Source organism: Castor canadensis, chromosome 8, assembly GCF_047511655.1.
Source record: "Castor canadensis chromosome 8, mCasCan1.hap1v2, whole genome shotgun sequence".
NCBI classification, from domain to species: Eukaryota; Metazoa; Chordata; class Mammalia; order Rodentia; family Castoridae; genus Castor; species Castor canadensis.
This window is the reverse complement of record NC_133393.1, coordinates 7,510,738-7,533,074: the sequence shown is the minus strand read 5'-3', so window position 1 is coordinate 7,533,074 and position 22,337 is coordinate 7,510,738.

Genomic DNA, 22,337 nt, shown 5'->3' with positions numbered 1-22,337 from the left:
GTGAATCCCAACCTCCATTACTGCCCCCACCCCCAAAAGAAACACATTCATAAATACACATGTATATGAGTGGTCAGGTCATAGTAAGTGTGAGAAACAAAGCCTGTCAAAGTCCATCACACAATAATACCACCAAATCTCGTGCATTTTGTTATTTAATACCAACAGAACTGGGAGCTGATGTTATTTGGAAGTGATTCAAAGCATAACCCTTCTTGGTATTAGTTATCTCACCAGAACATGTCTAGCTATACCAGGATACTCACTAGGCCATAGGGCCATAGTATTATAGGATTCATATCACATTGCAAGAATAATACAGATGCATTGTATTTATGCAACAATTCCTTTGGTACCTACAGTGCTGCCTATGAAGGCTCATCTTCCTTAATCACAATTGGATAGCTTAATTTATAGAGAAAGTGGTTGTCACTTTTTCTCCACATTTCTTCACCTCTCCTGTGGGTTCTTATGTCATATTGCATTGAACCCCATATAGGCTGACTATAAACCCATCCAAAGGAAAAATGTAAACAGCTTCATTGTTAGTTGGACTATATGCCTTTGTTCTGTAAGCAGTAAAACTGTATGGCCCTGGGTAAATGTAAATAGATAAGGTTTAATATTATCTTTCTGGAAATAAACTACAATGGTTGATTTTTCCACTTTGAATCATTTAATGGGTCTTTTTCCATGTGGTAGTTTTTTATATGCTAATGAAACATGTAAAGTGTGACATTAAATAGTATAAGGGTTTAAGTAGCATTAACATGGCAAGATTGGAAAATCAGTGTTTTGGTGACTTAAATAATGTTCACTTTTTAAGGGTGGTTATTTTTTTCAATCCTATGGTTATAACACTATATGAAGAGCTAACATACCTCCTTGGAAAATTCTTTTCAAATTTCGGATCCATTTGATGAGTTTAAATGTCAGTAGAATCAAGTTTTCTTGGACAATAACTCATTTGAACTCATACCAATCTTTCAAATAATCACGGGAATAATAATACTAACCAATTACATCTAATGTGTACCATATATTAGAGCAGAGATAAGAAAAGTTGTCTGTGCCTGCTTTGGCTCTGTGATGACAGGTCAGTAATTGTGACATAGATCTCATGCCCTGCAAAACCTAAATATTTATTGCTTGGCACTTTTAGAAAACAAATCAGTGATTCCTGTGTTAGAGAGTCAAATACACTTAGTTAACAATCAGATAATGCTTTATGTAGTTATATGACTTGAATATTGTGAGATAATTTTTATTTCAAATTTTCTCACCTTCGTAAGTTATTTTAAGGAACTGAAGAATCCCAGTTTTGGCACCCAAACTTTATTTGTGATTTCTTGTGGGTTCTGATTTTTGTTTCTAAAACAAAGCAACTGTTTCTATAGTATAATGCTTTCATTTTAGACAAAAATTTGTACAATGTAAATATCATACTTGCTTCTTAACACTTGTAATGAGATTTTGTCTTATGTGTGGTTTTCAATTTGAATTCAAATCCTTCAAGTTTCAAATCCATCAATAATGAATGAAGTCGTGCTGTGGGTTTTTATTGACAGTGGTGGATCTCTCATGGAACTTTTGTGAAATATCTGATTCTGGACTCCTCACTCGGTTGCAACGTAAACTACCTCACCCTGTCTGCAAAATGGGGGTGATAGCAGGTGCTCATCTGCGTGGAAATGAGGTCCTCTGGACTTCAGAGTTCATGCTCTTGGATTAGCATGCCTTGCTCCACGTTTTGTTGAAGACTGTTTCTTAATTATCCAAAATGTTTTTAAGGGTCTATTTGTTCCAAGAATCACCTATTAACATACCTTTGCATGTTAGACCATGGATTGCCATGAACCCATGGCAGGAAGCAGAGTGCTCTGTGCAGGCCCATTTGTCTTGCACAATAGTTTTGTGTGTAGTGAGGAAGACTGGAGTAAGGGGGCCTCTAGGAAGACAGGGACAAGGGACAAGCCTCCCTAAAGGAAGAGACAAGCCATTCTGCAACGAGTTAAGTGCCCTGCTGAAAAAGTACTTTTTTCTGGACTTATGAAGAGGCACCCACATTGAATACAAATTAAATAGTAAATGAACTCTCTCAGAGTAAGATGGTATTTTATAGGTTATCTACTATGAATGATGCTCTAAATTCTAAATCACTTTGGGCACACACACACACACACATGCACGCACACACACACCAGACCTGATGAGACTATAATTCTATGATTAGATTTTTGAGATTTACCAAGACTGCCTCACAGACAGAAGACAGAGAGAGAATATGAAACTTCTTGTACAGATGATTCTGTAAGAGTTTGGATACCTCATTACATTTACCAAGACAAAGTTTATTTAGGATTAAAGTAGAAAGCTTCCTATTTTACTGTGAACAAATAATGTAAGACCAAACAGGGCCTTGTCACTGTCGGCCAAGAGTGCTGGGAGGTTCTGAACTGCTTGAGAAGTGTAGATTTGAGAAGTTTGCTTCCCTTTCTGTGTTTTGGCTACGAGGCGTTGTAGCCATTGAGACTGCTTTCTCACCCATGGCTCTCTCTCTTGCCATCTGTCAAGCATCAAACCTGGTAATTGGACCTTCCACCAACCAGATTACTGGAACTTCCTTTCTTTCTGAGAACGGCCCCAAAGACCAGGATTATGAATTTTATGAATATCTTCCCCTTAGATTCATTTTGTGTTACATTTGGAAATATCCATTCCATTAAAACAAGTGACAGGTGATATTGCTCATGTGTGCACAGTATTGTCACCTTGCTACAAATAGCTCAAGATGAGAAACTTTTGTAAGCAGCTTAATTATTCAACATGTCTGCCTTTCTGGAGGTTCAGATTTCAATCTGAGCACCTTTCTGCTATCCATGAAAGGCTCTTCAGCTCTGCCTTCCTTGCTTTCAACCACTACCTCTGGTGCCTTACAAAGACAGGTTGAGAGCCAGCCAGTCTATGTATACCTACTTGGTCCACTCCTTGACTTCATCTGCAATTAGTAGTATTGACTTCATAGAGTCGTATATTTAATAAATATTTTTAAAGGATTTAGAAAAGAGTCTGGCACACACTGTTGTGTTGAATACACTACTACCTGATTAATGAATGTGTGCTCTAAAATGTACAAAGTAATAGCTGTGTAGAAGTAAGCACTGATGCTGTTATTATTATTAGGTTGAGTGTCAGTGGAAATGCTTTTTGTCTCACTATGGTCTTATTCTGTCTCCCTGTCTTTTTGCAACTGACCTTACATGACTTTGTATCTGGAATGTTCTTGTTCTGTAATCTCCTTATTCACGTTACTCACCCATTAAGCCCATAGTTATCTCATTTTCTAGCTGTACCCGGATATTAGCAATAATCTTCTTCTGAGCGATATAGAGCACTAGTACTGCTGTGCTTATTGATTTTTCAGAGTGTCATATTGATAAGTTTACTATGCGTGATGTCTGATGAATTAATTAGAGTCATGGGATTTCTATGGAATATAAAGATGGGAAAACAAGAGCATAACTCCAAGCAATAGGTTTCTTGTGGGACTTGTCATTTGTATTTTTCCAATTCCTTCCAGATAGTATTTTTTATTAAGTGAGGAAATAGTCAACAGGTGTTATGTGGAGAGACTCTTAATAGACTATGCAATGCCTCTTTCTACTCTGTATACGTACCCTGCCCAGATATATTTATAAATACATGTTCAGCTTCAGCATGGCATCAGATAGGTGTCCAATTCTTTGAATAACCAGATATTCTATCTTGGGATCCATGTTATCCTCTCAGAGAACTGCCTTGGAGTCTTTCAGTTACCATTTTGAGTTTTCCTGGTTTTAAAGAATGATTATTGGAAGCATAACCCTGATTGCAGGTCAAAGTGCAATTTTCTCTAGTTCTTCTAGTACCTCTGGTTTCTTTAATCTTTAGTTGATCATATCCTACCACCACATTAAAAATCACAAGTAGGCAGTTGATACTTTTCTTGTCTCAAGGATGTCCCTGGAATAATTGCAGTGGTTCATGAACTAACGCTTTTATCTTTTAGCTCATTTGCTTCTGTGTACAGTAGAGTGAGTACCTGGTGAGCGCAAAGTCCTGATGTTCCCCTTAACTGTATCACTGCTTTCTCGAGAAGAAACCAATGCGCTTTATAAAAAAGACACACTGGATGCCAAACAATGGCTATTGATATAGTTGGAAGGGTATTTTTCTTCATTTTTGTGTAAATATTGAAGATATTCAAAAGGAGGTGGATGGCTATAGGTAATCATTATCAAAGTCTCAAAAATGGTTACATTTGTATAGTACTATGGACTTGACAAATCAGACACACACATTATCACAACTAATTTTTACTGAGAAAGATGTGTTTTGGTAAAATAAAGCTTCAATAGACTACTTTAGTTTCTTAAGGAAGTCTTCATTCTTTAAGAATTTGAACATTTTACATATTTCAAAATGTGAACTTCCTGCATTTAAGGGACTTCTTTTCACATCCTTCATCCCATAATATCTTCCATTTCACTGTTTTTGAAAAATAACTTAAAATGGTGAAAGGGAAGCTGGAATTCAATATCAGGTCAGATTTTTTTTTAAATTTTTGCAGTCCTGAGGTTTGAACTCAGGGCCTTTTACTTGCAAGGCAGGAACTCTGTCACTTGAATCACACCTTCTCCCCTTTTTTACTGTATTCATCTTTCAGATAGGGTCTATCACTTTTGTCTGAGTGCACCTGGATCGTGATCTTCCCATTTATGCCTCCCACATAGCTGGGATAACAGTTCCACGCCACCATACTTAGCTCATCAGTTGAGATATGGGTCTAGCAAAATTCTTTCCCCCAGACTGGCCTCGAAGCATGATCCTCTCTATCTCTGCCTCCAAGTAGCTAGGAACATCACTCATTAAATATCACTGGGGATATAGATCAGTGGCAGAGCATTTGCCTAGTGTGTGCAAGGCAAATATGTGTGTGTGTATGTGTGTATATATCTCAATGCATGATGATTAATGACTTACTTGTACATAACTTTGTATATGAAAGTTTTCAAGTTAAAATTGTACAAGAAAGAATATTTATTTGGGCTTATACAAATACTGACTTTTGTAAAATTGTAAATGTTGGAAGAATACAAAATCTTGTCTTCTAAGAGAGTTGGTGAGTTATGCTGTATTTACATTTCTCCTTAACCAGGTGAATCTTTCCATCTTTCCTTGATGTTTTTCCTACTGACACACTTAAGAACTAAAACCCATTATACTTCCAACATAAAGGCCACCCTTTGACAAGATGTCACTGCTTTGGTCTGATTGAGTTTTCTAAAAAGTCCTATGTCGCAACACAATCACCAACATGATGGCATTAGAAGTGTGGCCTCTGAGAGGTGATTAGATAAGGAAGGTGGAGCTGTCCTGCATGAGATTAATGCCTGCACAACCACTTGATCCTTCTGCCATGTGAGGAAGCAGTGAGAAGGTACCATCTATGAATCAGGAATAGGCCTTTCACCTGACATCAAATCTGCTGGTCTTTTGATCTTGGACTCCCAGCCTACAGGACAGTGAGAAATAAATTTTGCTGTGTATCACTACACAATTTATATATTTTGTTGTAAGATAGAGTAAGATAACCGTGTCTGGATACACGAGATATTCAGGAGAGTGGAATTCTCTGAAATGCAAATTTGTACATTATAATCAAATTGAATCAGCCAAAATTAAGTACAGGTGACAAAGATGAATGAGAAGCAAAGATATTGAAAATACAAATTGCTTTGTATTTTCTTAGTGATTTTTCAATAGGTTGATCAATAAATTTTATTGAGTATATATGTGTTTAGAACCTGGAACAATGCTCATAGACATTAGTGCTATACAAAGGAAATCATCTCTTCTTACCCCTTTGGGAGCTTATAAACTCCCTGAAGTGAGTATTTCTGTCAGCTCTAGTTTGATACCTTAGCCTTCCATCCCTCTCTTGTCAACAGCTGGTTTCACATGATTCACTAACCATAGCTCTACTTTGTGATGCTCCCTGGACTGTTTTTCTTTAGGAAGGAAAGTCTTATGCAGCCCTTGTTCCACCTTCTGTGGTTCAGTACCTCACAAATGTGTTGGTAGACCTAAGCCTCACAGCATGCCCCAGCTTAATGCACAGGTTTCTGTCTTAGCTTCTATTCTTTAATTCCTAAACCAATAAGGTGAAGAATGTCCCAATTTCCTGACAAAACAGAAGATTTAACTTCTTTCCTGTAGAAGCCTGTCTTGAATCCTACTCTTATGACTGGGAAACTATGCTTGCTGTTTGGTTTTCACCTCAGAGTTCAGTTTCAGTCTATTGGACCAGAAGAAGATTTGGTGTTCCTGAAACCTTGGGTACTGTCATTTCTGGAATAGGCCAACCGTTTTGTCAAAAACCTTTCTTCTCAGAACCTACTGGATCATCATTCAGAATCATTTCCAAGACCTTTCCTGCTTGAAATAACTAGTCCAGACCAGACCTGGTTTTAAGTGGTGAAATATTCCAATTATAGTACAATATGTACTTAAATATTAGTTTGTTTAATTGCAATTGTATTTGCATATATAAGATTTTAAAGGAATAACTTGAATCAGAATTCTTTCGTTCACTCATTTATTTATTAGCAAATGCTTTGGAAGATGTATAGAGAGTAGAAAGTAGAACAATACAATAAATAGGAATTAAATTCTGGTGTTAAATGAACCAGGGTTCAATCCTGGCATTGTCATGTAATTTAGTTTGCTTTACTTCTTTGTGTCTTTTTCTGCCTCTGTCTTTTTTATCTTAGAAATTCCAATAATAGAACATCTATTCTCTCTGAGAATTTAATTCATGCAAAACATTTAGTATTGTTCCTGGCAAAAGCCAAGTGTTCAAAAAGTGTTGGCTATGTGTTTTTTTTTTTAATTAACAAAATGTATTACTTGCCCTTAATTCAATCATAACCTGCCTGGTGCCGGTGGCTCACAACTGTAATCATAGCAACTCAGGAGGCAGAGATCAGGAGGATTGCGGTTCAAAGCCAGCCCAGGCAGATAGTTCAGCAGACCCTATCTCGAAAATATCCATCACAAAAAAAGATTGGTGGAGTGGCTCAAGGTGTAGGCCCTGAGTTCAAACCCCTGCAATAAAAAGAAAAAAGGTCATAATCTAATATTAGACAACTAATTATTGTTCAAGGCATTTCTATAAATGGGGGTTGGCAAACCTATGGACCAAAAACGTAATACTTATTTTTCTTTCTTTTAATTAAAGCATTATTTTAAATCCATACATTAGTTTGCATACTTCAGCGCAATGTCTGCTATTGCGCTGAAATGACAGAGTTGAATAGTTACAACTGAGCCCATATGACCTGGAAAGCCTAAAATATTTGCTGTCTTGCACTGTATGGTAAAAGGTTGCCAAACCCTATTATAAATCATAATAAGAGATGGGAAAGTCCAAGATAATAGTTCAAGGAGGGGAGATAATTTCTTACTGTGAGACCAGGAAAAAAAGCTGCACTCATTGAAGTGGACTGATTCTCGTATATAACTCTTGGATAAAACTTATTCCCGGGCAGAGTAGTTATGTCTGTCTTCCAAAATATAAATCAGAGACAGGGGGGCCATTTTAGGAAATACAGAAAATCATGCTTTACACTGAAAACTAATTTTGGTTCAGGGGAAACCATTTCAGGGAATTATAACGTGTTTGTTCTGCAAAGCCAAACTAGAGCTATAATATTGTAATCCACTTTTAATTAGTTTGTTCAAAAATGAAGTCACCAATGTATAATGCTTCAATTATTTTGCTATCGGACTAAGGTTTTAAAACTTCTCAAATAACTTCTTATTTTTTTTTTTTTTTTGTGGTGATAGAGAGCAAACCCAGTGTGTGGTAGACACTGCCACTGAGCTACATCCCCAGCCTTTTCTTAAGTAATTTTTATTAAAATACATTTTCTAGGAATTTGTCCATTGAGTCTAAATTTTCAAAATTATTAGCATCAAATATTAATGTTATTCTCTTCTTATGACTTTTAGGTCTGCAGTTTCCTAACTCTTTTAACACTTGATATTGATGATTTGTGAGCTCTTTTTATTTTTCTCAGCTTCATGAGATATTTATCAATTTTTATTAGGCTTTTGAAGGAGGCAGTTTTTAGCTGTCTTAATTTCTACTGAGTGCTTTCTATTCTTGTGCCTTAAACTTCTGTCATTCTTATTATTTCTTCTTCCGTTCTCCCCATTTTCTAGTATCTTGATATTTTCAACTCATTAATTATCAAGCTTTCTTCTTTTATGGTGTCTGCATTGACTGCTATAATTGTCTCTAAATTGCTTAAGCTGCATTCCACATGTTAGGATATGTAGTAATTTCATTATCATTCATTTGAAAATGTACTGTAATTTATATTATCATTTCTTCTTTGATCTATGGCTTATTTGGAAGTATGCTTATTAATTTCCAAACCTACTGGAATTCTTAGTTATGCTTATTATTAATTTGTGATTTAATTGGACTGTGGTTAAAAATTATATACTGTTTGACTACAAACTGAATTTTTTTTGTGTGTGTTTTGCGTAATGGCCCAAGATAAGTGTGATTATTTGTAAACGTTTAATATACACTACAAGAGAACCTGTTTCCATCCTATCCTGACTTACATTCCTTTGGATATTCACCCAGGTGTGGCATTGCTGGCTTGTGTGCTAGTTCTATTTTCAGTTCTTTGAGGAGCCGTCACTCCCCTTTCCTCAGTGATTGTGCAATGATTCACGTTCCCACCAACGGTGTATCAAGGTTCCTTCTCCTCTCCTCCTTGTCACCATTTGTTGTGGTTTGTGTTTTTGTTTATGTTTTTTACAGGTAATTTCCTTGTGCCATTGCCATAAGTACTTACACTGTACCTTGGTTAGTTCATCTCTGTTGTGTTTTTGGTGATAATTATTCTGATTGGAGTGAGGGGAAGTCTCAATGCTGAATTACTCTCGCATATTCCTCCATTTTTGCTATTTATTATTAATTCCCATTTTTCATCTAGAATCATTTTTCTTCTGCTTGAAACTAATCCATTATACTCTCCTTTCATATGGTTGTTAGTTCTGACTGTCATTTTAGGGGAAAGAAGTCTCTCTGAAAATGCCTTTAAGTCTCTGTTATTCTTAGAAGATATTTTGGTGGGTATAGGATTTTGATTTGTCAATTACTTCTCTAAGACCATTAAAGAAGTCTTTCTGCTGACTTTTGGAAACTTTTACTTAATAAAAAATTGTCAGTCTATTGCCTTTTAAAAAAGCAATATGTCTTTATTATCATTATTGGTTATTATAGAGTACTTTTAACATTTTTTATCTTTTTTTGTTTTGTATTGCAGTTTTATGATGTGAGTAGGTATGATGTACCTTATTTATCTTGCTTCAGATCCCCTGTGTTCCTAAATCTATAGGTAAGTCCCTGCCATGATGCTTGAGAAATTACCTGATGAGGTTTTTGGAATATTCCCGCTGCCCCATGTTCTCTCTCATCACCCTCTGAGATTCCATGTAAATGCACGTCAGACACTGTTACCCTATTTTGTCTCTTTGGTTTCATTTCTTTCTCTCTTCCCTGAATTTTGGGCAATCTCTTCTGACATATCACCTGATTGTCTCTTCAATTTGGTCCCATCTGCAGTAGAACTAATTTTTGAGTTTTAAATTTTATGTTTTACTTCTTGATTTCATTCTCTTCCATATCTTTTAAAGCACACAGTATATTTAAAATATATAAAGTGTATCATTAAATTTGTGCATATATTTTAAATGTATATTTTATTCTATATTTTTATTTTGGTTGATACTGGGGTCAGGGCTTCATGCTTGCTAGGCAGGCACTCTACCACTTTAAGTCACACCTCCAGCCTGTTTTCGAAGGTTATTTTTGAGATGGGGTCTCAATCTTTGCCCAGGCTAGCCTGGACCTTGATCCCTTCTCTTTTACATATCATCATGCCCCACTCTTTTTTACCAGTGAGATGGGGTCTTGTGAACTTTTTGCCCAGGCTGACTTCAAACTGTGATCTTTCTGATTTCAGCCTCTTGAGAAACTAGGATTACAGGTGTAAGTCATTGGCTCCCAGCTTAAATATGTTATATACATATATTTTAGGGAGCTGTTGGTTCCTAGCATAGATTCATCTCATATCTTTAAACATAGAAAGCACAGCTTTAGTTAGTTATTTGAACCTTTGGCAATACCAGTCTCAGCCTCATTTTGATAATGCCAATGTTCGTTGGGTCTATCTGACTTCTCTCACTGGTGTTTCTTGGCCATGTTGCCTTATTGCTGTGCTGACTGACTTTACCAACAAGCATGGATCACTTTTTGTATTATTTTATGAGAATTATTTCAGCAATGAAATGAAGAGTTGTGCATTTCCATTATTTTCACACAAATGGCATGGCTAGTGTAAGTGCACTTTAATTTCATTTCATGACATGAAGTTTTCTTTCCTACTTTTTTCCTGATGAGTGGTGAAACTTTGTGCTCTGATGCCTACTGATGGCAACACTTCAGTTATTCACAGACATGACTGCATTCTCTCTCTTCCCCAAATAGAATTAAGCCAAATTTACCAAGAGGTAGGGAGATGAGATCTTTGCTTCTGGTTCATCCTTACTCTGAGGATGTGGCCTTGTGAAGTACCAGTGGTACAGGTGGGAGAGTCTCCTGTTAGCTTTCCCACTTTGAGCAGACCTTGGTTTTGACCATGCTATAGATTCAGACACATTAGGAAGCCAGAATTCCTCAAATTCAGCAAACACTTCAAGGCAAAAATGGTTTTATTTAACTCTCTTGGTTGGGAGTTTTACTTATATTTTGTCTTCTAATTCTGTGCTAACTTGCTTATATTTTGATGCCTTTAAGATGGTCTGAAATGTAGTGTTCTTTTTACCATGATATTTACTTGCTTCTTTGTTGGAAGAGTTGATCGGTTGTCCTGGTCACTTAGCCAATCATATTCTAGAAGCTGCTATCTTTCACAGGATATTTTATATTCATATTTTGTTTATGCAGACTGGTGTCCTGAATAGATACAAACTAATTTTTACTGAGTTTGGCTTGATCTATGTGCATCTTATTATTTAGTTAATAGGCTTAGATATGTTCTTCAACAGATTTAAAAAAAAATTTCCACAAACTTTTTAGCAGAAATTTGGACTTTCTCATTTTTAAATCATGTCTTAAAACTGTACACCTATGTGTTTTTCAGCCATTTTCAATGTTGACACCAACATAAAGGCAAAACATTAGAAATAATGGTTGTAACAGGTTCTTTCAGTATTTGTCTCATTGTATAATCATAGATGGAAATTTGTTCTCAAAGTAAATAATATAAAACAAATTCAAAAGTATTGGACAGTGGATCTGAAGAACTTTTTTAGTGACAGCAATGGGATAACAGATGAGAAAGGTATGGGGTCCTTGGACAGAGGGCATGTGGAAGGACATCTTTCTAGACTCATTTCTTTATCTCACATCAGGGCAGTGTTTTTGATTAAAGTGTTCATGAATTTTCTCCAAATTCCATGATATCTCTCTGTGAGTTTAAATGATGTAACATAACATTTAGAAATTGTACAACCAAATAATACTGGAAAGGACTTAGAAGCAATGACTGTGAGCATGACAGTCTCTTCTGTAACTCCAGTGGTAATATCACAGGTACACAGTTCAGAATGTCTGAGCTTAGTGTAGGGAGTTACCTACTCCACAGCTCAGCTTCCTCATTTGTTAAATAGGAATAATAAAAGTATCTATCTCTGAGTAGTGAAGATCAAATGAGTCAATATATGGAATGTCTTTAGAGGAAAGGCTCACACTGGGTGAAAACTGTATAAATGTTTAAAGTGTGTGGAGATTCTCAATGCTCAAAGGAGACTGAGTGAATATGGAAATATTCCTGGGTCAGGTAGCACAGTCACTATGTTCCTTGAGCTGATCCGTTTCATGGAGTGAAGGATGACATGGATGGGAGCACTGGACACCTAAGATGTGAGATAAAAGAGGACAGAGGAACACCAAGGCTGCTCTTGGCTCAACTCGTATGTAGATTTAGCCAAGAACTTTTGTATTTTGTTTTTCTGGATTGACCTGTCCTTCAGCCATGTAGGTCTAGTTCTCTTTTTTAGAAGCCAATTGAGTATACGGGCTGATTTTTCTTTTAACCAAGGAATATGTTAAGTAATGTTGAACATGAATTGTTATTGTGCCACAAGGGAGAAAAGCTGATTCAATTTGACTCTCAAGTGTATTCCTGCATCGAATAATAATGACATTATCATTTAATTATTTAGACATTAGCTTCATTCACATGTGTAGTTTGGGATCATTTTTTTTAAAAACACCTAGAAAGAAGAGTATTCTGTTTTTATTGTAGAACCCCACTGTTAAATATCTCACAGGGTAATGTTTAATCGCATTCTTAGCTTTGCACAGTTCTTGATAATAATTAACCTGAAATAACTACTTCCCTACGAGTCAGGGACACATTTGCTTTTGTTGTTTCAATTTCCTTTCTCAGGAAGTTAAATGGTTAAAACTTGCAGATCTAAATTGTCCGTGAATAACTATAAGAGGAAAAGGCTCATGAGAGATGAGATTGGAAGGTTTCTATGTATTTGTTAATAGAAACACAAACATTAATTAAACATTTAAAGACTACATTTATATGCATATTTCTTTTCTATTTTGCTCAATTACAGTATTTGCAAGTTTGAAAGTCCCTTACTCCACTATGGGGAGTATTATTTCTATTGTATAATGTCAAAAGCATGTACAGGACTTCTCATTATATGAAACCTAGGTAAGCCAAGTAGTAGGTATATGATATGGGGTGTGTGTGTGTGTGTGTGTGTGTGTGCATACCACTTTACTGAGGTAAAAAGTTGTACACATTTAATGTGTGCAGCTGCATGAGTTTGAAGATAAGTATTCATCCATAAAAACCTACTACTATCAAAGCTACAGATATATCTATCATTATTCCTATTCCCTTCATAATTATTATTATTACTACTACTGCTGCTAGTTTTTGTGGCAAAAGTGCTTGACCTAAGGGAGGGGTTAAAAATGAGTACTATGGATAGGGTGAATCTTATCAAGTACATTATATGCATGGTGTAAATATCACAATAAAGCCCCTTTGTATAAATAATTAATGTTAAAATTTAAAAACACTGAGTAGAAGATTTATCTTTATTACTTTTGGCTTTAGACACTAGGTTGTGTAGTAAGTCTTTAGAATTTATCTTGCACAATTGAAACTTTCACCTTTTGACTTTTACCACTCTACTTCTCCCCCCTTCATTACTTAGAAATAACCATTCAACTTTTTGCCTCTACAAGTGACTCTTCTAGATTCTACATGTAAGTGAGATCATAAAAACCTGTTTTTCTGTGTTTGGCTTTTTAAATTTAACATAATATCTTACTTCATATCAATCCATGTTTCGAATGGCAGAATCCCTTTCTTTTTAAAGTTTTCATAGAATTTCTGTGTGTGCGAGTGTGTGTTTACACACCACATTTTCTTTATGCTTTCATTTTTGATGGACATTTATGCTGTTTTTGTATCTTGACAACAGCAAATAATGCTACAATGAACAGGGAGGCACAAACATCTGAGATTCTGATTCCAATTACTTTGGGCAAATACCCCAAAATGAAAATAACTGCTAGATTATATGGTAGTCATAAATTTCAGTTTTGGAGATTCTTCCATGGTATAAATTAGCTGCTACAATTTACATCCCCCAAAGCATTCCCTTTTCTCCACATTCTCACCAAAATTTTTGATCTTTCATTTTTATGATAATGGCTGTCTTATCAAGTGTGAAGTCACGTTCTAAAGTTTTGACTTTCATTTCCCTGATAGTTATTGATGCTGAGCATTTTTTTCATATACTTTTTGGCCATTTGTATGTTTTCTTTGGAGAAATGTCTACTCAAGTTTGTTGTCCCTTTTTAAATTGAATTATTTTTTAAAAATCCTACTTATTCGTGTGAGTTATTTATATGTTTTGGACATTTATCCCTTGTCAGATACAGATGGTAATCAATTTATGCTGGGCTTACACCTGTCATAAGTTGAAAATATCAGAAGTGAAAAAAGGCATTTGATACACTTCACTTACTACACATGATAACTTAACAACACAGTTCACTGTAAAATACTGGTTGCTTATCCTTACGGCTGTGTGCAATGAAAGTTCCATTTCACTGCTGTGCCCAGTGTTGCAAGAGCATAGGCAGAAACATATTTCACGCAAGGAATGGTCAAATTTGAAATGTGGTTTCTACTGAATGTGTGTTACTATCAGTCCGTTGTAAAGTCAAAAAGCTACACATTGAAAGACTAGTAAAGTTGAGGATCATCTGGTTTTCATTTGAAAATATTTTCTCCCATTCCTTACGATGTCTTTTCACTTTATTGTTTCCTTTGCTGTGCAGAAGGGTTCTCAGTTGGTAGAATATCATTTATTTATTAACAAATGCCTCCTATTCTTTGGGTGCCATATCTTTAAAAAAATCATTATCTAAACTAAGGTCAAGGAATTTTCTTCTATGTTTTCTTCTAGTAGTTTTAAGGGTTCACGTCTCACATTTAATCCATTTTGAGTTGATGTCTGTATGGTGTAAGGTATAAATTCAGTCTCATTCTTTGTTTTCTCAACACTATTTATTGAAGGGACCACTGTCCCCCCATTTTGTGTTCTTGCACCCCTGATGAAAATTAGTGAACCATAAATGCATGGGCTTATTTCTGAGTTCTCAATTCTGCTCCATTTGTCTGTGTGTTAAAGACATTTAATACACAACTATGACTTAAAGACATTTAAGCCAGTATCATACCATTTTGATTATTATAGCTATATAATATAATGTGAAATCAGAGAGTGTGATACCTGCAGCTTTTTCTCAAAACTGCTTTGGCTATTTGGGGTCCTTTGTGGATATATTTTAATATTTGGGATTATTTTTTCTACTTCTGTCACAAATACCTTGGAAATTTCTATGGAGATTGAACTGAATCTGTAGATTGCTTTGTCTGTATGAATATTTCAATTATCAGTTATTCTAATACATGAATATGGGCTAACGTTTCACTTTATTTTAATTTTCCTTCTATCTCTTTCTTTTCTTACTTGAACCATATCTCAAATACACAGTCTATTTACTTATATAGGAAATGATCACTACTTTCCCAATCAAATCTTACAAATATCAATATTAGCACACCAGACATTCCAAAATTTTTTATGAGTAAACCAACACATACATAAATTCTGGTATGTAAATTTATCCTGCTAAATTATACTATCACTTCCTTGCTAGAAGATATATATCTTTATCCATTGTTATAAAATGTCTTCTTGTAAGCAAAGTTTACTTCCCTACTTCGTTATCAATTGGCCAAATGATTTTCAGGATCAGTGGAATGTGAACTGTGACAGATTGCTAGTTCCAAGAAGTTTTAAGGAGCATTTGAATGTTTCTGCCATCTCTTGTGATTTTTCTCCTTCACATGCAAAAGACATGTTGTACATTAGGATTTCTTTAGCCAGAATGAGGGCACAAGTGAAATAGAGGCACCACAGTCACATTTGAGTTCTGACATGTGAAAATAATAATGCTTTTGTTCTAAGTCATTGACATTTAGAGTTATTTTACAGCAAAGTTGAGTAATACATATGTTAAACCAACCTCTGTTGTACGTAATGAATGAGCTGCAAACCTAGGGAAAAACACATTGTGCTACATAGTATAAGTAACAGTGCCTGTCAGGGAGACATATATTTTTAATTACTCTTTGGAAGCATACCACTAAAAATTAAGTCATTACCTTGTTAGTAATCAGATAAAATGGGATGAAATTGTCCTGAGGTACTCAAAATCTGTAAATTTTACCAACTCACCACTTAAACCGAAATTATATGAACTGTGCCAAAAATGCAAGTGGTTGCTTATATATGATATAAGTGTATTCCACTTAGGAAGAGTTTTTTTGGGGAGATGATTTTGGGGAGAATTTTCCTTGGTCCACACTCTTCTCATGTTCTCTGTTTTTTTGGAATTATTAAATACTTATAGAACTATGATTAGTGAAGACTTAGATTGAAAGATAGAGAAGAATATTTTGCTATTCATGTAAAATAGAGAAAAGAATGTAAAATGGCCTCATATGTTTTTATATGAACACTTCTATTGTCAATAGGATTAACTATTTCTTTTGAGGCATGTGGATTTTCAATGGTTAAGGGTAAAATTCACCTCAATGTCGTAGAATAGCTTCCACTTGTATTACAGGGAGAAGTTTTCATGAATCAAGAGGACATGAGATTGTTTTTTGGGTGTGTATGTTGATTGCTTTCCTCCACTTTTGGTTGAATCTGAGTCAGTGATTGCTATTTTTATATTCTATCTCAGAAATGGCACACAATGGTATATTTATAAATATTTGTGATCAATAGCAATAAAGTAACTGATTATTGATTGATTCTTGAGCACAACCTCACAAATACATTGCCAGATACACAGGTATTCCCCATACTTCAAGGTGTTTCCTAAAACAAATCCACCACTTCTTTGAAGCCTTCCTGATCATACCTGCCTGCCCCAATCTCTTCCACTACATTGCTTGTCCATATGGTACACAGTGCCCATTACACTGTGGGTGCTTTGAGTCACCCCACATTACCTCCATGCTCATTGAATGCATGAGTCTACCAGAGAAGGAGCATGTATACTGAGTATGAACGAGATCGTGTGAACTTTAGTGTGTGGTTATCAGCTGGCTTTTATTATACTCTAATTAAATCCTGTCTCCCTCAGAGTGAAGTGAATCCTTGAGGGCAGTTATCATGGAGCTCCGTTGTTGTTCCCCCTGCACTAGGCACACTGTCGCAGCTCAGCAAGTGTTCACTGAATGTAATTGAATAGAATTAGATGGGTAGGAAATAACGAAGACTTGCTTGAGTCAGGCTTCATTTATTTGGAATTGAAACACAAATTCTCAGAATCACTAATCAAGTCCTCATCATTTCACTGTTTAGGGCAACTACAAATATCCACCAATTACTTGCTCAAATCATTCCTAATTTGTGAACCGATTCTAAAAAGTTAGGAAAAGAATGATCTAGGCCATTTGGTCACTCTTTCACATTAACAGTGCCTGAGAGATGCCTGCAACTCTCCTGATGTTGGGTGCTATATTATCACTGTTCTGCCATACAGATATTTTCTAGCTCCTGTCGTGATAACTGGGTATGTGGTTATTTTGGTCGTGCTTCCATCACACACCCAGAACTAGAGGAGAGGATTCAGGTCAGTGAAGAGAGAATAGTTTCTGCACCAGAGCTTGACTCTCAGTTATAGAATGTGTGTAACTAAATACCTTAGGTAAGTCACACAACTCTGACAGTGGCCTCATGTATCAAACAGGATAAAGCCATACATCATGCTTCTGGGGATGTTAGAATAAGGTGCTCAGATGGGTACCAAACTACAATGACTCACACAAGACGAGTGAGGTGTGCTGTTAGCTTTTGTTATTATTTGTATAAGGTCCCTAACACAGTGTCTGTTATAATAAGTGCTAAATCAAATTAATTTCAGTAAATAAGCTCTATTAAATAGTTTCTATTGTTATGACAGGAAAATGCCCAACAAAACCATTAAAAAGTATCACTGTGTATTTGCACGAGTCTGAAAAGTTGGCAAAGTTGTTGTCCTTGTAGCTACGATGTAATAGTACAGTAGTTTATTGTGTGCACCAACAGTTTACTAAACAGCTATTACGTGATTAGCACTAAGAATAATGTTTTCACGTACTTTATTCCATAGTATTTAAAATCAACACAGGCAGAACTAATTTTGAGCGTTGGTGAAGAATTTGTACCTGTGTGGAGTTAGAATCTAGATGGACAGAATTCTGGACCAGAAGCACCTGTTGTCATGTGCCTGAAATCCCATGAGAAATCGATCACTTGGCTATTGATTAATCCTTATCATAGCAGTGCTGTGCATTTCTCTTGCATTTCGTAATTTATGAAACATTCTGGTAGAATCTTATTTTATTACATTTCATTTTTGTGTTTACATATTTAATATATAAAACACGATTGTTAATAAACACACGGTGAAATGATTACAGTCAATCAAATTAACTTGTTCATTGAGCAGTCCAGTACTTTTAGTGCTAGCCCTCCTACTCGCCATTAGCTTTCCAAACGTTTTCATTTTCCATAGCTACAACTTAGTGAACCTTGACTGACATCTCTCTGTTCACATCCCATCCACATCCCTTGCAACTACTGCTCTGTTCTCTTATTTTATTATTTTTATGCCAACCTGAAGCCAGGAAATTTTTCACTCCTAGTCCAGAGCTTTCTCCTACAGGCTGCAGAAGTCTTGTACTGACAGGAGAGATGTATGGAGGAAGATGCAATTTCTTATTGTGATCACTGAGTGCCAAGTTCCACTCACAATATTGTAGACAAGTGGATTCATAATGTGAGAACTTCTGGGACGGGGAATGGATACTCCACAACACTTTCTTCACTGTTAGCCCATTAATGTTTTCACTAGATAACTGTTGTGGGGCTGTCTTCTGTACCACAAATTGTTGAGCGGCATTCTTGATCTTCATTAACTAAACACCAAAGTGCTTCCTCAGTGTAGATAACTGAAAATATCTCCAGACATTGGCAAGTGTGCCCTGGAGGGAATGAAATTCCATGGTGGGGAACCAATGCTGTACAGAAGGAACAAATCTAAACTTGACTTATTTTACAATTGTCCTTAAGGCCAGATCTGGGGAGGAGTCACAATCCCTGAGTACTAGCAGTTACCATTTTTGGCAGAAACAGGAAGAGTTTAGCTGGCATTGAAAGCTAGAGAACACTGTGGGAATGGGTGAGACACTTCATCCACAAGAGGAGATTGTGGCTGGTCTTATACTGAAGAATCACCCATCAGTATTGTAAGGCATAAGGTCCAGAGAGACTATTCATTGAAACATGGAGGGGGAGCAGAAAAGACAACTGTCTAGCCGAAACCTGTGTGGGGTGTGTTAACCACACATATGCTCTTTTGCAGTATGTTGTATAAATAATAACCTTGGGATATTCTGCTATCTGTTCCTGGCTTCAAAAACACTTCTTCACGGTCAGTCTCGCTTTGCTTCACTACTCAAAATGGTGCAGTGGTGGTGCCTAACGAGGTATGAATGGGATCCACTTGGGTCAGGCACTAGTCATAATATGTAAGCATAGACAAGGCACCTTACCTCCCTGGATTTAGGTTTCTATATCTAAAAATGGAATTGATTTCAACATCTCCTACCTCTAAAATTCTATGGTTTCCCTTTTTTCTACCCAACTGCATCACTGTACTACTGCCAGCTGGTATGAGTGAATGCTTATTCTGCCATGCATGTCACAAAAGTATTATGGTAATCTTGGCGGTATCATTCTTGTAAAGTTAAAAAAATTGTTCTAATGAAGCAGATTAAGACTACTTACAACATATGCCTCCTTGGGCTCGGAAGGACTAGGGAGGAAATGATCTACTTGGATATGAGAAATGAAGTAGCCAGGGCATTGAAATCCATAACTCACCATGGTTAATGAATCTTCCTCTCCCTAGCCCAAGACCCCAGGCAAAAGATAGGCATTGGTACCTATTAAATAAGAGCTAGGAGAGAAGGAATTACAGTCAAAACCTTCTTAAGACATTTTCAAAGGAGCAGCCATTAAAACTTCTAAACCAGGAAATCTTCCTTGGAGAGAAATGGAAAATCACAGGCACGGTGCCATGCAAATGTGACCATTTAATAAATACTATTGGATGAAGAGGATGATAAGAATAAATGTATGCTTCGGGGGAAAGTGGGAAGCAAGAACCTTTTAAGGGGCGGCTATTCATCATCAGCAACACCACCAACAACAGGTGTTGGCGAGGATGTGGGGAAAAAGGAACCCTTTTACACTGTTGGTGGGAATGTAGACTAGTACAACCACTCTGGAAAAAAATTTGGAGGCTACTTAAAAAGATGGACATCGATCTACCATTTGATCCAGCAATACCACTCTTGGGGATATACCCAAAAGACTGTTACTCCAGAGGCACCTGCACATCCATGTTTATTGCAGCACTATTCACAATAGCCAAGTTATGGAAACAGCCAAGATGTCCCAGCACTGACGAATGGATTAAGAAAATGTGGTATCTATACACAATGGAATTTTATGCAGCCATGAAGAAGAACGAAATGTTATCATTCGCTGGTAAATGGATGGAATTGGAGAACATCATTCTGAGTGAGGTTAGCCTGGCTCAAAAGACCAAAAATCGTATGTTCTCCCTCATATGTGGACATTAGATCAAGGGCAATCACAACAAGGGGATTGGACTATGAGCACATGATAAAAGCGAGAGCACACAAGGGAGGGGTGAGGATAGGTAAGACACCTAAAAAACTAGCTAGCATTTGTTGCCCTTAACGCAGAGAAACTAAAGCAGATACCTTAAAGCAACTGAGGCCAATAGGAAAAGGGGACCAGGAACTAGAGAAAAGGTTAGATCAAAAAGAATTAACCTAGAAGGTAACACCCACACACAGGAAATCAATGTGAGTCAATGCCCTGTATAGCTATCCTTATCTCAACCAGCAAAACCCCTTGTTCCTTCCTATTATTGCTTATACTCTCTCTACAACAAAATTAGAGATAAGGGCAAAATAGTTTCTGCTGGGTATTGAGGGGGGGAGCGGGAGGGGGTGGAGTGGGTGGTAAGGGAGGGGGTGGGGGCAGGGGGGAGAAATGAACCAAGCCTTGTATGCACATATGAATAATAAAAGAAAAATGAAAAAAAAAAAAAATAAAAGAGATGAAGGAAGGTCAGAGCCAAAGAAAATGATATGGCTATGGAATCAGAAGGCAAAGAGTAAGAGAAAGACTTAAAGATGTTATACTACTAGCTTTGGAGATAGAGTAAGGAGCCATAAAAAAAAAAAAAAAAAAAAAAATAAGGGGCGGCTATTATCTTTTTTTCCCCTCTTTTTCTTACAAACTCAGTTTGTACTTGTGGAAATGTCATATGACTCAAAGATGGAGATTTTTAATGGATTGATTTTTTTTTGCATTCCAGACTTGGGGTTTGGTTGTCAATGTAGCTTTATGGATGTGTTCCATTTTAGGTGGGAGAGGCCATCGCTTTTCATAGTGAGATACACTCTTTGAAATGGAAAGATCTGGTCTTCCCTCTCTCTTCTCCTCATCTATTAGTCTTTCCTTGATGGACAGCAGCCCCATCCTTCCCTCTGCAGTGTGGTGAAGACATACAGAAAGTAGGAAGCAGTGACAGATGTCCAAAGGGAAAAATTATCTTTCAAATAAATATGTAGTAACAGCAAAACCTTCTCTCAAGAAAATTTGGAATTGGTAGATTTTGTTTGGGGACTCTTGCTGTCTCCTCAATGGAAGCATAGATCTGTGCGAATACTGGATTCTTTGCCACATCTTGCCCTTCTAGTTTCCAGGTATTTATTTGATTCCCTCAAAGTCGCATCAATCATTGTACCCATCTTCATGTTCTAGACATGTGGTCAGGATACAGTGATGTATGAACAATAAAGGCAAATTGTCTATGTCTCACCTTCACTTAGTATAAAATAAAATGGAGGAGCAGACATAGCTAATTGTAATCTAGCATCCCCCATTGGCTGATCCCCCAGAAAGCAGACTGAAATAAAGATTACCATGCAGGAGGCATATGAGGGAAGGCTCTTAACAGCTGCACCTGTGGAAGGGAGAAAGGAAGGAAGCAGTCTCAACAAAGTACTCAGCCAACTTAACGATGAAGCTAGGATGGCCCTTCACAACTGCTCCAGGGTAAGTCAAGAAGGTTGAACCTTTCTACCCTACCTTGACAAGTTTTGGGATTTGAATTGCTTTCGATGTGACCTTGAATCAAGTGTGAGGCAACTGTCTTCAACTGAGAAATTTATCAAAAAGTGCTGCCTGAGGGTTATAGACGACACTCACAACAGCTAAGGATTAAATCTTTCAGTTCATTGTCAGGATCTGGAAGATGCACCATAAAAACTATTACAAACTGCCATTTAGGAGAGGAAGCAACACGAAAGTTGTTGGCCTTAACAGCACCAAGAATCCTGTGTATAGGCATTAGAAGTTTCTTTTCCATATAGAAAGAAGTTACTTGATAAGATCTCTGGGAAGAACTTCCTACTATTTTCCCTCATGGTTCCACCCTCTGGAGAAGT